The sequence below is a fragment of the Malus domestica genome, chromosome 02 (assembly GCF_042453785.1).
Source record: "Malus domestica chromosome 02, GDT2T_hap1".
Lineage (NCBI taxonomy): Eukaryota > Viridiplantae > Streptophyta > Magnoliopsida > Rosales > Rosaceae > Malus > Malus domestica.
The window spans coordinates 18,743,588-18,760,049 of NC_091662.1; positions in this window are offsets into that span (position 1 = coordinate 18,743,588).

Consider the following 16,462-nt stretch of genomic DNA (forward strand, 5'->3'; position numbering starts at 1 on the left):
TTATAATATTCACTTCCTATTACATGTGCAATTCCCAAATTTTGTACGCTATTTCAATTCACATGGGATTAATTTTTTAGCATACATTTTTTTCATGGCTTACTAGAAGTTTTAAGCAATTTATTCATGGGAGTTTTAACAAAACACTCCCGGTACTGTTCACTTTTAATGAAAAACCATATTTTTACCTTTAACTGACACTATTCACTATACCTTTAAAAATGGCTTTTCATTAAAAGAGAAGTTTTTTTGAACTTTTCGTTAGTTTTCCTTTTATTCATTGCTATTTTGCTTGGGAGATGCAACTTGATCAATTGCATCATCATGATTAGTTCGGTCGAGGTTATTTTTCCAACCAACAAGTAATTATCTACACAAATATGGTTCATCCATCCAAATTGGGTTTCAAGTTTATTTTTTTTCATCTTGGTTTTGCTCGTATTTAATACATTTTTTGGATTGTCACTTTAATGAGACAATGTTCCTGCCGTTAAGGGGAGAAATGAAATTTCAAGAACGTCGTGAATCATCGGTGATACATCCACTTTTGTTTCATAAGTGACGTACATTAACCTGTTGCATATACTAAGCTTGCCAGATTTATAGGTTCCCAACTCTAAACTCTCAAGGTGTGGAGATTTATAGAGTTCAAGCCTTATTTAGATAATGCTCCATAGGAGGTTATGATCCAATTCTTTAAGTAATTCATCTTCATTTGTAAGATCCACTTGTACCCAAACATTGAGAATACTTATAAATAAGAGTGCACATCAAAATGAGAATTGTTGGATACAAATTGATGATACTTGATAATTTTGACTATAGTAATTACTTGTATCATTAAGGGCTATTCAATCACGTTTTACCATTAATTTTGGGTTGACCAAAATTGGAAAGATGCACAATCCTTTTTTTTTTTTTCTTTTCTTTTTTTTTGAATAAAGATGCAAAATCCATTTTGAGTGCCATTGAAAAATGTGAAATAAGTGAACCTATAGTTTAAACTCCTATTGTAGGGTGCAACGATATTTCTACAAGTACAATTTTATCTTGCACGTGAGACTTATGACATGTGGATATTGCATACTATTTGAGATTTTAATTTTTAATATAATTCTCGAAGCAATAGCTTGATGAATAGAAAATTCCATGAAATTATTTATCAAAGATTTCAAATGGAGATCCTAAAGTTCAAAGAGCACAAACGGCTGTTGTCAACTCTTGATAAACTTCCGCACTTCCTCAGATCAAGTTCTACTCAAACTTAATTTTCAAGAAAACTGAAGTCACATTACTTTAAACTTGACAGTGATGACCAGTCCAATCAAGGCTTACAATTATCAGGGGGAGTCACTTATCTAGCATGGTTAATCATTGGGGGAGTTTTCGACAATATGATATAATGGACATATAAGTGTGATGCTCTTTTCCCTTTGACTATGTTTTTACCCCACTAGATTTTTCCTGTCAAGGTTTTCGCAAGGCAACATTATGCGCTTCCAACACCATATCTATATTTCATAATTGTAGTGCCTGATTTTTCTCCTCTGCTTAGGTTTTTTTTCCCACTGGGTATTTCAAGTAAGTTTTTATCGAGACAACTATCATTGATGCACGGACATCCAAAGAGGGAATGTTGTGAAACATAAATAGTGGTTGTCATGATTCAACTTATGATAGTAAACCATCATAAACAATTTTATTAACGCAGAGAGCCTTTTGGGTTACCACTCATGTATTTGACGCCCAATATAAAGATGGCTAATGATAATGGAAGATAATTAACTTCTTCTCTCGTTTCTTTCTTATCTTTCTCTGTTCTCTCTTACTCTATACTTTATTTGCCCACAAAAAGATTTTTTTATGCAACGATATTATATTCTAATGAGAGAGGGATATTACTCTAAGATGAGGGATTGGGTTAGGCCACACCATGGGTTAGTTGCTAATTAGTTATTAAACTCAACATAAATATAATAAGTCGATGTTATTTATGTGAGTCGAACTTGAAACTTTTCACTTACAAGTGTAGAAAAATATCGTTAGACCGTAATACTAATTAGTATCGAGAAAGATAATTAAGTTTAAAAGACACTATATGAACTTAAATTGTGACAATTGAAAACGTAAAGACTAAAAAGTAAAATTTTGCCCAAACCAGATAGATTAAAAAGATAAGTACTTGAGTCCTCACCGTTCACGACTAAATTTTTTAAAGGACTAAATTTTGCCCAAACTAGATAGATTAAAATTTTGCCCAAACTAAAATTTTGCACAACAAACGACTTTCTAGCGCTCTCTTTGTCTGCCATATGAGCTAAATTTTTTAAAGAAGAATGGAATGATTGAAGAAATTTTGATGTTTCATTGATTTTTTATGGATTGGTGAACAAATGGATGGATATTTATAAAGTTTTAAAGGAGTTTTGGTGTTGGATCTGATTTGGATTAATTAATAACATTCTTTTGACTGTTGGATTTTAATTTGAGTCTTTGGATTTAAAAAGTTACTGTTGAAAGTTAAATTTCCAAACTGATCGTTGGATTGCAACGGTCAATAAATATGGGCCTCACAACACAACACCATTGAAAATGGATGCAACTTATGAGGCGCGACAACCGATGGATGACAACGTCAAGGGAATGTTAGCAGTAGAAACTGGTTTTCCTGTTAGCGCGCCCGCAGTGAATCTCTCAATCCACTTGCATCTAACACGGGGGCCTGCCACTTCCCCCTCCATTTCACGTGCTGTTGCAGATTGTTGTGGCCCTCGACCCACATACATTCCTTTCCATCCATGGGGGCATTGAAGACCCAAATACCCACTCCCAAATCCAAATTCTTATTTTTCCCACCCAAAAAAAAATGCATCCCTTAGCCTATCTCCAACCCAAGTGTGGGAGATCCTAAAGTTTAACCTCGTATTTTCAACTCTTCATCTATGCATATTGATGCAAATACATTGGGATACGATGCATTCATCAAGGCATTTATATCTAAATAAATATTGATGCATTGTATTAGAATTAATGATGGGTTTGGCTTTTGGGGTTCCATCTTTCATCTTATATTTGCTTGTAATCCTAGAGGGCTGGGCGGTTGTTTTTTTTTTTTTTTTGAATGTGAAAGAAAAGCAAGAGTTTTTTTTTCTCTCTTCCCTTCTATCAACTTGGGCATTCCATAGGAATTAACAAGGCATAGATTTCCTTTGTTCTTGGCTATTCTTTGTGTGAGAATCAACAAGAATTAAGGGCTATTGTATTTTAGAGCTTGTTTCCTTTTCCCTATATTATTCACTGCATCAGTTGGCATCAGAGCCAGATTCCATCATGCCACCAAGAAAGGGTCATGGTGGAAGGGGTCTGGGATGGGGACCCAACCATGATAATGTGCACGAGAGAGAAGATATCGGGCAATTAGCATAACGGGTTCAGTGAGTTACGCAATAAATGGAGACTTTGCTTGCTTGACAACGGGAAGAAGAAGAGGACTATGACGAGAACATAAATCCTTTCAATGAAGGAAATGAAAGGGAAGTCATGAGACCATTTGAGAGTTTTGATACTAGGCGTTGGGAGTCAGGATTGAGAATTGACGTTCCTGAATTCCACAGAAGCATTCAACCTGAAGAGTTCCTAGATTGGCTCAATTTTATGGATGAGGTATTGGAGTTCAAGGATGTCCCTGAGAATAAGAGTGTATCTCTTGTAGCAACCAGATTGCGGGGGCGTGTTCAAACTGGTGGAAACAATTGAAGATGACTAGATCACGACAAGGAAATAACAAGATTAAAACTTGGGAGAAAATGAAGAAGCACATGTGCACAACTTTCCTACCACCTATTACTCAAGGCTAGTTTACCAACAGGTCCAAAACTTGAGGCAGGGAAATCGAGCGGTAACTGAATATATTACTGAGTTCTATCAATTAATAGCTTGAAGTGATATTGTTGAAACAGAGGAGCAGATGGTGTCACGGTATATTGGGGGCCTCCGCATTCCATTTCAAGATACTTTGAATTTATTTGATCCTTTTTCTATGGTTGAAGTGCATCAAATAGCCTTGCAGATAGAAATGCAGATGAGTCGAAAGGCAAATAGTGGCGGCAAGTAGGCTGCAAGCAATTCTAATAATCAGGGTGGTGTGAGCAATTCAGCCCCTACTCGTTTGCAAACTCCCCAAGTTCACAGCACGAGGACAAACTCAAATACAACTCTAGGTAGAGCATAGACTGTGGGTCCTGAACGAGGTGGTAGTCGTTTTTTTAATTGTGGGGAATATGGACATTAAATGGCTGTTTGCACAAAGAGAGGAAAAACTAGCAAAGGATTTTTTACAGTGGGTGAAAGTGCTCAATTCATAGAATATCATGATTTAGAACAAGCTCCAGTTTATGATGAATACGTTCAAGATGATGTTGCCATGGAGGAGTTTGTGACTGGGGATGAAGGCCCATTACTCGTGGTGTGGAGAACATGCTTCACACCTTGGGAAATTGAAGAGGATGATGGATGGCTCTGGCATAACATATTTCAGTCAACATGTACCATTGGTGGGAAGGTTTGTAGGTTGGTGATTGATTCTGGAAGATGGGAAAATGTTATTTTTGAAGAAGCAGTGAACAAGTTACGACTTTAAATGCATCAACATCTTCGACCATATAAGCTTTCTTAGCTGCAGAAGGTTAATGAGGTAACAATTTCAAAGCGAGCTTTTGTAGCTTTCTCTATTGCCATATTCTTTTGGGAAAACCTTCGGAATTTGACAGACGCGTGATGCACGACGGATGGAAAAACACCTATAGCTTTATGTTTAATGATATCAAAATCACCTTTTTGCCTACTAGACAATAGGTTCCAAAGCCCCCTCTCAAAACAAAGGGTTGACTACATTGTGGACCATGACAAAGTTCATAGAAGAGGCACAAGAAATGGGAGTTGTTTATTTGCTGGTTGGTAAGGATTGGTTTAGTTATATTTCAGCAAATCCTATGCATGTACAAGTGTTGCTTGAGGAGTTTCAAGATGTCTTTTTTGAAGAGTTGCATGTGGGGTTGCCACCATTGCGTAACATTCAACATCAAATTGATTGAGTGCCTGGTGCCACTTTGCCAAACAGACCACATTGTCGGATGAGTCCCAAAGAGCATGAAGAGTTGTGACGTCAAGTAGAGGACTTGTTGAAGAAGGGATACATTCGAGAGAGTCTTAGCCCTTGTGCTGTTCCGGCATTGCTTACACCAAAGGCAAATCATACTTGGCGTATGTGTACATATAGTAAAGCCATTAATAAAATCACGGTACGTTATTGTTTTCCCATCCCTCATTTGGATGACTTACTAGATCAATTGAGTGGTGCTACAATTTTTAGTAAGCTGGATCTGAAGTGCGGGTACCACCAAATTCGGATCAGGGAGGGAAATGAGTGGAATATAGCGTTCAAAACTCGTGAAGGATTTTATGAGTGGGTGGTTATGCCTTTTGGCCTCTCCAATGCTCCAAGTACATTCATGATGGCGATGAATGAGATGTTCTGCCCGTTCATTGGAAAGTTCCTGGTGGTTTATTTCGACGACATTCTTATCTATAGTGAAAATCTTGAGAAACATCTCCAACATCTGAAAGAAGCTTGACAGTACTCCAAAACGAAAAATTTTATATAGCAATAAAGAAGTGCTCCTTTATGATGGATAAGGTTCTGTTTCTTGGGTTTGTTGTGTCAAAAAATGGGATTTTTGTGGATGAATCCAAGGTTGCATGATGTTCGAAGCTTTCATGGATTAGTCTCTTTCTATAGACGCTTTATTCATAATTTCAGTGCTATCATGGCTCCTATAACAGTTTGTATGAAGATTGGAAAATTTAAATGGACCGAGGAGGCTACGGTGGCTTTTCACAATATCAAAGAGAAACTTATCAGTGCACCAATTCTCATTTTGCCTAATTTTAGAAAACCATTTGAGTTGCATTATGATGCATCCAAAGTGGGTATTGGGACTGTGTTGAGCCAAGAGGGACGACCTGTAGCATTTTACTGTGAGAAATTGAGTGGGTCGAAAATGAATTACAGCACATATGATGTGGAATTTTATGTTGTTGTTCAAGCCCTCAAGCATTGGAGTTCTTATTTGGCATATAATGAGTTTATTTTGTATTCAGATCACGAGGCTCTAAAGCACATCAATTCACAAGACAAAGTCTCTGCTTGACATGCTAAGTGGGCGTCTTATCTGTAGCAATTTACTTTTGTTATAAAGCACAAATCAGGAGCCATGAACCGAGTAGCAGATGCTCTTAGTAGAAGGACGGATTTTCTTACAACCATGAGAAATCAAGTGTTGGGTTTTGATTCTTTACAAGAATCATTATCTGTTGATCCATACTTTGGACCAATCTTGCGAGATGTAGCATTTGGCCTACGTTCCGATTTTCTAATGCATGCTGGTTTTCTATTCAAGGGGAATCAGTTGTGCATTCCAGAGTCTAGCTTGCGTTTAAAGATTGTTAGTGAATTACATAATGAGGGACATATGGGGAGAGACAGAACATTTCATCTAGTGTCATACTCTTATTTCTGGCCATCTATGCGACGCGAGATCACTAAATTTGTTGAGAATTGTAGGGTGTGTCAATTATCTAAGATTTCCCTAGATTCATTGAATTGAATGAACTACGCATTACAACCAAATTATTCTTATCAAGGACCCTAACTATGGAATACGCATGATAGAGACACATATCAAAGATCATTAAGTTCAATGGAAATCATAAGCATTGACGAGGCATTCATAACTATGGGATACGCATGTTACTCTTGCCAAGGATTTACTTAACACAATTGTGACTAGCGACTTTTACTACTTATGAATATAAGTTAATAACGATTAGGTGAAATTTCCTTATACTCTAGCATCAAATTCATGCATGCGAACCAAGTATGCATCCTTAATTAACATACATAAACATGTTATCAATCAAATAGATAAGTAAACCACATTCACGATTCATGAAATCATAACTGGAGGAAATCAAATCATATAAAACATATGATCATGGCTTTGAATTTCCCTCTAACTATAAAGAAATTAGTTCCTCATGTTCGCAAATAAACAAAGATAAATAAATCTAAACATTAACATAAAGATAGAAAACACCTAGAAACGCTCCAACAATCCAAGCTCTTTGAATGGCATGCACGGCTCCAAGAGTCTCCTTCCTTCTCCTTTGCAAACTCACGGCACAAGAGGGATGATTGGGTGAATGATGTAGTGAAAATCTGGTAAAGGGTGGTGTCTAAATGGTGTGGCAAAGGGTTGTATTTATAGGCTGAAAATCCAGCCCCTAGGTAGCAAAGGAAAAGGATTTAAAGGCCTAAGTTGCATAGGAAAATAAAACACAATCCTTGAAGGAAAACAAATCAGAAATCCAAAGGGAATGGGAGGATAAGGTGCGGCACTTATCTAGGAAGGGATAAGGGCTTCTAGAAACCAAAATCCCAAGGGAATTGGGTAAAAACTCAGGGCACAAAGTGGAGGGAAAGTGGCTGATTTGCAATGCAAGGCAAAGGTCTTCTAGAAAGATTCTAGGCGCCATTTTTGTAGGAAAGGATTAGGTTTTCTAGAAATCTGATTTTAAGCATCCTAATATAGCTAGGAATCCTCCCAAGTAGCTGAAATATAGGTGGATTAGGATTAGGATAAGATAGGATAGGATAGGGTTTGGATAATGTTTTGGATAAGGTTTCATACTTGAGCTGATTCTTTGGCTTTAACTTCCCTTCTTCAAGTAGGAAACCTTGTTTGAGTAGGAAACTTCAATCTTCTAGGAATCCAACTTCACTTAGGAATCATTCTTCCACTAGGAATCCTTCTTCAACTAGGAATCCATGTTTGACTAGGATTTCATCTTCAATTAAGCACTTTCCCACTTCAATTAGGAAACTTTGCATCTTCAAGTCTTCAACTTTGAAACACATTCCTAGCTCTTCAATCCTTCAAATTCGTCCATACATAGTGCTCCACATGCATGAGCTCCATTCTAGCTCAATTTTGCTCCAAATTGCTCCAAATTGCATCTTTTTGCTTACTTTGCCCTTAAAACCTGAAAACACATGAAAATAGCTTAAAAGACTAACTTAACTAAGAAAACACAACATAAATGCATAAGAACTAGCTAACTAAGGCGCATAAATATGCTCCTAACAAATTCCCCCACACTTAGCTTTTGCTAGTCCTCGAGCAAAACAAAGAAACAAAACGAAACGAAACAAAATAATCAAAACATAACCTAAACCTTCCAACGTTTGCCTCAGGGATTCCCAATGCACATGACATATTAAAAATCATCATTCCCACAGATTTTAGTCATCTTCACACTTAAGCACATACTTAATCATAGTCACCACGTACTAGTTCACATTTAACCAATTAAAACATGATTTTGGATGTAGTAACATGCCTTAGAGAATTTGCTCAAGTCTTTACTAGATATGCACTCAATTTTCACACAGATTTTCTAACTCCACACCCTATACTAGTTATATGTGAGAAGATTGATGTAAATATGAAAACGAACGCTCACATATATGTATAACAAAGAAAGCATTTTCTGGAGTTAATAAGCATTTAGATATGATCTCATGAATGGAATGCTACTACTTAGATGCGAGAACCAAGGATATCATATGCTCATACCAATTTCAAACTCCACATATTGAAACACATAACAATCAAGATAGAAGCAAAGGGTTGTAACGGGGCTAAGGTATTGGCTAACAAAGAAAGGTAAGGATAAACAAACATTCTTAAAGAATAATAAGCAAAGTAATGAAATTGACCCTTAGAATTCACTTTTGCATGCAAAAATCAATTTTGAAACACAAGGGGAAGACTCATGCAACACTTAGGGCCAAATTCAAGCTTTTTGAACCCTTTCTTCAACAACCAACACTTTAGAGCTTCTTTTCACACATTGTTAAACTCTTCTTCATTCTTTTCACATTTTTTCTTCATTTTTTTCTTTTTCTACGAATTTTGCTCTTTTCTCTTTTTTTTTCTTTCTTTTTTCTTCCCCCACACTTATTTTTCTGTACAATGTTGATCAAAAGGAATTCCCTCTAAGTCATGCTTTATTATCCTTTAAGAACAAGGGTATGGATAGTCCTAATCTAGGCTAGGTAAGGATAATGTGGCTAACAAAGAAAATGGCTAACTAAGGCTCAAAAGGGTGAACCTACAAAACAAATGCATGGTATGAAGGCTTTTTGGCTCTGGTGGTAACTACTAAACAACTTCATCTTATTAGTTATGCTAATCAATTTTATGCTTTGAATGAAATGGGTATGAGTTCTAATATTTGGATCTATAATGATGACACGTCTTCTAAGTAGTAACCGAGCAAAGAATGATGAGATCATGCAACGACTTTAGAAAACAACAAATTCACAGATTATCACTTTCCAAAGAATGTTTAGGCTCAAGTCTCACAGGGTTGTAGTGTTAGTTTGAGTTCCTTCCTTCAAGCATGTTACAAAAACTGATTTTTCTTTGTGATTACATGTGAATTCGTAAGTTATAACCACAACCAAGCATAAACCAAAGAGCAAATCAAACTTCCATCCATGTTCACAACTCTCTTTAACAGTCATGCAATTAAAAACCGAATCCTCATCATTGTGTTGGAAGGTACTCTAAGACACGAACAAACACACAAAAACAAGTCTTTTTTGGGTTTTTTAAAACAATTTTTCAAACTTTTATGGGATTTTCAGATTTTCATGTTAACAACACTAAAATGCTTCAAAACGCACTAAAAACACTTAAAAACAGTGAAAAACAACCTTTGAAATGTTAGGTGGTAAAATCCTACGAATTTTTCAATAAAAACACTTGTTTACCTCCCCACACTTAAACCAAACATTGTCCTCAATGTTTCAAACATAGACTCACACAAAAACAAGCAAACAACACAACTAGCAAACATGACAAATATGGCAAAATAAGAGCAATAAAGAGTAGGGTTTAGGAACGCAAATCTGGTTGTGATGCTGGAGCTTCCTAGGTCTTCTTTATTCGCATGGGTTGCCTCCTACGAAGCGCTTGCTTTAACGTCTTCCAGCCGGACGATGCCTCCAATCAAGCTTGAATAGTGCCCACGGCATAGAGGGAGACTTCCTCCACGGCCTTCTCCTCAAAAGTTGTGTAATATGGCTTCAAACGATGTCCATTAACTTTGAATTCTTGTTGCGTCTTCAAACTTTGAATTTGAACTGCACCATGTGGAAAAACATTAGTAACAATAAAAGGACCAATCCACATAGAACGCAACTTACCTGGAAACAACCGAAGGCGAGAATTGAAAAGTAACACTTTCTGCCCGATAGAGAATGTCTTGCTACGAATCATCTTGTCATGGAATGCCTTCGTTTTCTCCTTGTAAATGCGAGCATTCTCGTAAGCTTCATTCCTAACTTCCTCAAGCTCATTCAATTGAAGCTTTCTATGGAGTCCTGCGGCATCAATGTCCATATTGAAAGTTTTGATGGCCCAATGTGCTTTGTGCTCTAATTCAACTAGAAGATGGCATGGTTTCCCATAGACTAGCCGAAATGGAGACATTCCAATTGGTGTTTTGTAGGCCGTACGATACGCCCATAATGCATCATTCAAGCGCAAGCTCCAATCTTTCCAGTTTGGCCCTACGGTCTTCTCCAAAATCTGCTTGATTTCTCTATTGGAAACCTCCGCTTGCCCACTTGTTTGAGGATGATAAGGTGTTGCCACCTTATGTGTGACATTATATTTCTTGAGTAGCGCTTCAATTGTTCGATTGCAGAAATGGGAGCCCCCATCACTTATAAGTACCCGCGGCATTCCAAACCTTGCAAAAATGTTAGTCTTAACAAAATCTGCAACCACTTTAGAATCATTAGTACGGGTGGCTCTTGCTTCCACCCATTTCGAAACATAATCAACTGCAAGTAGAATATAAACAAAACCATGAGATGAGGGAAAAGGACCCATGAAATCAATACCCCAAACATAAAAAATTTCAACATTAAAAATGGGGCTTTGCGGCATTTGGTCTTTTGGTCCTATATTTCCAGTTCGTTGACAACGATCACATGCTATGTAAAACGTTCTAGCATCCTTAAAGATAGTAGGCCAATAAAAACCACATTCAAGTACTTTACGTGCAGTCCTTTGAGTGCCAAAGTGACCTCCACATGCATAAGTGTGACAAAAGTTTAGAATAGACTGAATTTCAGAATCATGCACACACCTACGAATGATTTGATCAGAGCAATATTTCCATAAATAAGGATCATCCCACACATAATTTCGTGCATCATACTTGAGTTTATCACGTTGGTTTTTATTTAATTCACTTGGAATGACTTTAGACACCAAATAATTAACTAAATCTGCATACCATGGCACACTAACCTCGATGGACATCAATTGCTCATCTGGGAATGTCTCTGGGATAGGCACAACATCTTCTTCATGCACCAAACGGCTCAAGTGATCAGCCACCACGTTCTCACTTCCTTTCTTGTCTCAGATTTTGATATCGAATTCTTGGAGAAGAAGCATCCATCGAATAAGCCTTGGTTTAGCCTCCTGCTTCGTGAGCAAGTACTTCAATGCACGATGTTGTGGCAATGATTCAAAGGCAGCCACAAGCTCGACATGTTCATCCTTAGGTATGGCCAGATTGGGTGGCATTCCAATTCCTTGTGCAATTGTTGTTTCAAGGGGATCGTCTTCCAACATATCAAGATAATCCTGCGCCAATTCATCCAATATATCAATAGAAAAGCAAGAATGATCATCTTTAGGAAATTTCATAGCTTCAGAAATGTTAAAATTAATAATCTCCCCATCAAATTCCATTGTTAACGTCCCCTTGAACACATCGATCTTGGTGCGTGCTGTTTTCATGAAAGGCCTCCCAAGTAAAATCGGCAATGGGGTGACATTTGGTGAGTCCTCCATCTCTAAAATGTAGAAATCCGCTGGGAATATCAAGTTATCCACCTGCACCAACACATCTTCCAAAACTCCTTTCGGATATGCATTAGGACGATCGGCTAATTGAATTATAACACCATCGTTTTTAAGCTCTCCTAAGTTCATAGATGCATATATTGAGTATGGCATGACATTAATTGAAGCTCCTAGATCTAACATGGCATGGTCAAACTTAGTATTGCCTATAACACATGGAATTGTAAAACTCCCCGGATCTTTGCATTTAAGTGGTAGTTTTCTTTGCAAAACAGCGGAAACATTCTCACTTACCTGGACAACCTCTTTGTTAGAAATTCTCCTCCTTGTTGTACATAGTTCCTTCAAAAACTTGGCGTACCTAGGTACTTGCTTAATTGCGTCAAGAAGAGGTATATTGACTTGCACTTTCCGAAACATCTCCAAAATGTCTTTCCCGTTCTCCTCCTTCTTGGATTGCCTCAATCTGCTAGGAAAAGGCATGTTTAGTGGAATAGAACTAGGAGAATTCGGATTTGCACTTACCTTGGTCGATTTAGATGAGTTGGAAATGCAAGATGGTTGCGGCAAAGGTTGTTCCATCCTTGCCGTGGGTGTGGCTTGTGTTTAATCCTCAAACTGTAACTTTTCATCCTCTTCATGACTTGATTTGGATGCTTGGGGTTCACTTCCAACTTGTTTACCACTCCTCAATGTGATTGCTTTGGCGGTTTCGAATCCCCCCTTTGGATTTGCAACGGTTGAACTAGGGAGTCTTCCTTGGTCTCGAAACTGTCCCATAAATTCGGCAATCTGCCCCACTTGCTTCTCCAACTCGTCCACCTTCTTGTCCCTAGTTTGCATGCCCTGCGCCATAGAAGTTAGTAAATTAAAAATTTGATCATTATCAATAGAAGAACCTGATTTTTGGGCGGGCTGTGCTTGGGGTTGATTTGATATAAACGGCTTTTGATATAAACCCGGGGGTTGTTGCCTAAACGTGCTTTGTTGTTGGCCTTGTTGGGGTTCTCGCCATTTGAAATTTGGGTGATCACGCCAACCAGGATTGTAGGTATTAGAAAAGGGGTCATTCCTTTGTTGGTATTGGTTGCCAAATCCCACGGCATTGAGGGTCTCCCACCCTCCATTCTCTATTAATTGTGGGCACTTGTCCGTAGGGTGTCCTTGCATGGAGCATACGCCACAAGCTGCCACGGTTTGCACTTTTGGACCTTCCACCACCTGAGAAAGCAAAGTAGTAAGGTTAGCCATTTGATTTTGAAGTTCAGTTATGGCACTTACCTCATTCACTTGGTGTTGCCGTGGGTTGCTCCTTTGTCCAACACCTTCGTATTGTTGAGCGTTTAATGCTCGATTGGCAATCAATGTCTTTGCTGCCGTAGGGGTCTTGTCCACTAAGGCTCCTCCCGCCGAGGCATCTAGCATTTGACGTTCGATTGGTAGAAGCCCCTCGTAGAAGTATTGTAGAAGAAGCTCCTCCTTCATTTGATGTTGTGGACAAAAAGCAACAAGAGATTTAAAACGTTCATAATAAGTAGGAAAAGATTCACCTTCCTCTTGTTGAATTCCACTTATCCTTTTTCGTAGGAGGATGACTCAAGAAGTTGGGAAAAACTTCTCCAAGAAGGCTCGTTTCATGCTCTCCCAAGATGTGACTGTTCCGGGAGCCAATTCATATAACCAATCTTTCGCCTTTTTCAAGAGAGAAAAGGGAAAGGCCTTCATCTTTAATATGCTCCCATCGACGTTGATTGGAGTCATGCTTGAACAAACCACTTCAAATTCTTTCAAGTGCTTGTTAGGATCCTCCATGGACAACCCATGGTACTTCGGAATGTGGTGTAGCAAACTTAACTTCAACTCGAATTCCTCGGTCTTTCCTTGGGCAGCTACGGGATATTGAATACATAGAGGTGCGGCATTGTCCAATCTCGAAGCCGAAAGCTCCTTGATTGTACGATTGTCTTGTGCCATGGCTTCCTCCACTTCACCCACTCTTGCCGTGGGTTCCTCTTCCTCAAACTCAACTTCAGCTTCTGAGTTCGAACTTGATTCACTAGGTTCTGGATTCTTCCTTTTTCGTCTCAACTCTCGCTCAAAATTGTCGTCGAAGTCCAAGATGTGTTCACGAATCGGATGAGTACTCCGAGTCATAAACTAGTACCTAAAACAAGAAACAAAAACAAAGTCAGAATCTGGAATTAAACAAACTAAAATAAAACAATCCAAGGGATTAGCAACTTTGCTAATCCCCGGCAACGGCGCCAAAATTTGATGTGAAAATTAAGTTGACACACAAATTAAACCCTATTGATGACAATTGTAGTAATGATGTAAGTAGGGATCGTTCTAGACCGGGGATTAACTAGGGATGCTAATCAACACAAATAAGACTCAAAAACACTAAACTAAACTCTATAGACTCAAAACTAACTCAAAACACTCAAAACATCAAATAACAACCAAAAAGACTCAATTCTAGACCTAACAAGTGATTTGGACGAAAATAGAACTTCAAAGACTCAAAAGACTTAAAAGAAACAAGTTTTGACTCTAAAAACAAGACTTAAAAGTAAGGGGGTTGGTTTTGACGAAATTGGACTTTAAAACATAAATTTTGAAAACAAACTTAACAAAAACGATTTTGTATGAAAAAGAATGGTGAAAGGCTAGTTAGAGGGTTCATTCTCCACACATGAAACATATGCATATAATTCGATTTCCAGTTACTCTTTCAACAAACCATGAATGACAATGCCCCAAATTAACTAGATTGCACCAATTAATTCTCAGATTTCCCTAGATTCATTGAATTGAATGGAATACGCATTACAACCAAATTATTCTTATCAAGGACCCTAACTATGGAATACGCATGATAAAGACACATATCAAAGATCATTAAGTTCAATGGAAAATCATAAGCATTGACGAGGCATTCATAACTATGGGATACGCATGTTACTCTTGCCAAGGATTTACTTAACACAATTGTGACTAGCGACTTTTACTACTTATGAATATAAGTTAATAACGATTAGGTGAAATTTCCTTATACTCTAGCATCAAATTCATGCATGCGAACCAAGTATCCATCCTTAATTAACATACATAAACATGTTATCAATCAAATAGATAAGTAAACCACATTCACGATTCATGAAATCATAACTAGAGGAAATCAAATCATATAAAACATATGATCATGGCTTTGAATTCCCCTCTAACTATAAAGAAATTAGTTCCTCATGTTCGCAAATAAACAAAGATAAATAAATCTAAACATTAACATAAAGATAGAAAACACCTAGAAACGCTCCAACAATCCAAGCTCCTTGAATGGCATGCACGGCTCCAAGAGTCTCCTTCCTTCTCCTTTGCAAACTCACGGCACAAGAGGGATGATTGGGTGAATGATGTAGTGAAAATCTGGTAGAGGGTGGTGTCTAAATGGTGCAGCAAAGGGTTGTATTTATAGGCTGAAAATCCAGCCCCTAGGTAGCAAAGGAAAAGGATTTAAAGGCCTAAGTTGCATAGGAAAATAAAACACAATCCTTGAAGGAAAACAAATCAGAAATCCAAAGGGAATGGGAGGATAAGGTGCGGCACTTATCTAGGAAGGGATAAGGGCTTCTAGAAACCAAAATCCCAAGGGAATTGGGTAAAAACTCACGGCACAAAGTGGAGGGAAAGTGGCTGATTTGCAATGCAAGGCAAATGTCTTCTAGAAAGATTCTAGGCGCCATTTTTGTAGGAAAGGATTAGGTTTTCTAGAAATCTGATTTTAAGCATCCTAATATAGCTAGGAATCCTCCCAAGTAGCTGAAATATAGGTGGATTAGGATTAGGATAAGATAGGATAGGATAGGGTTTGGATAATGTTTTGGATAAGGTTTCATCACTTGAGCTGATTCTTTGGCTTTAACTTCCCTTCTTCAAGTAGGAAACCTTGTTTGAGTAGGAAACTTCAATCTTCTAGGAATCCAACTTCACTTAGGAATCATTCTTCCACTAGGAATCCTTCTTCAACTAGGAATCCATGTTTGACTAGGATTTCATCTTCAATTAAGCACTTTCCCACTTCAATTAGGAAACTTTGCATCTTCAAGTCTTCAACTTTGAAACACATTCCTAGCTCTTCAATCCTTCAAATTCGTCCATACATAGTGCTCCACATGCATGAGCTCCATTCTAGCTCAATTTTGCTCCAAATTGCATCTTTTTGCTTACTTTGCCCTTAAAACCTGAAAACACATGAAAATAGCTTAAAAGACTAACTTAACTAAGAAAACACAACATAAATGCATAAGAACTAGCTAACTAAGGCGCATAAATATGCTCCTATCATAAGATGGGGGTATGGCATAAATATCCTCATATGTGTCCTATGGCCATAGACGTCTACGTACGTGTGTTGTGTGGATGTGATGTATGATAACCCACTAGATAAGCAC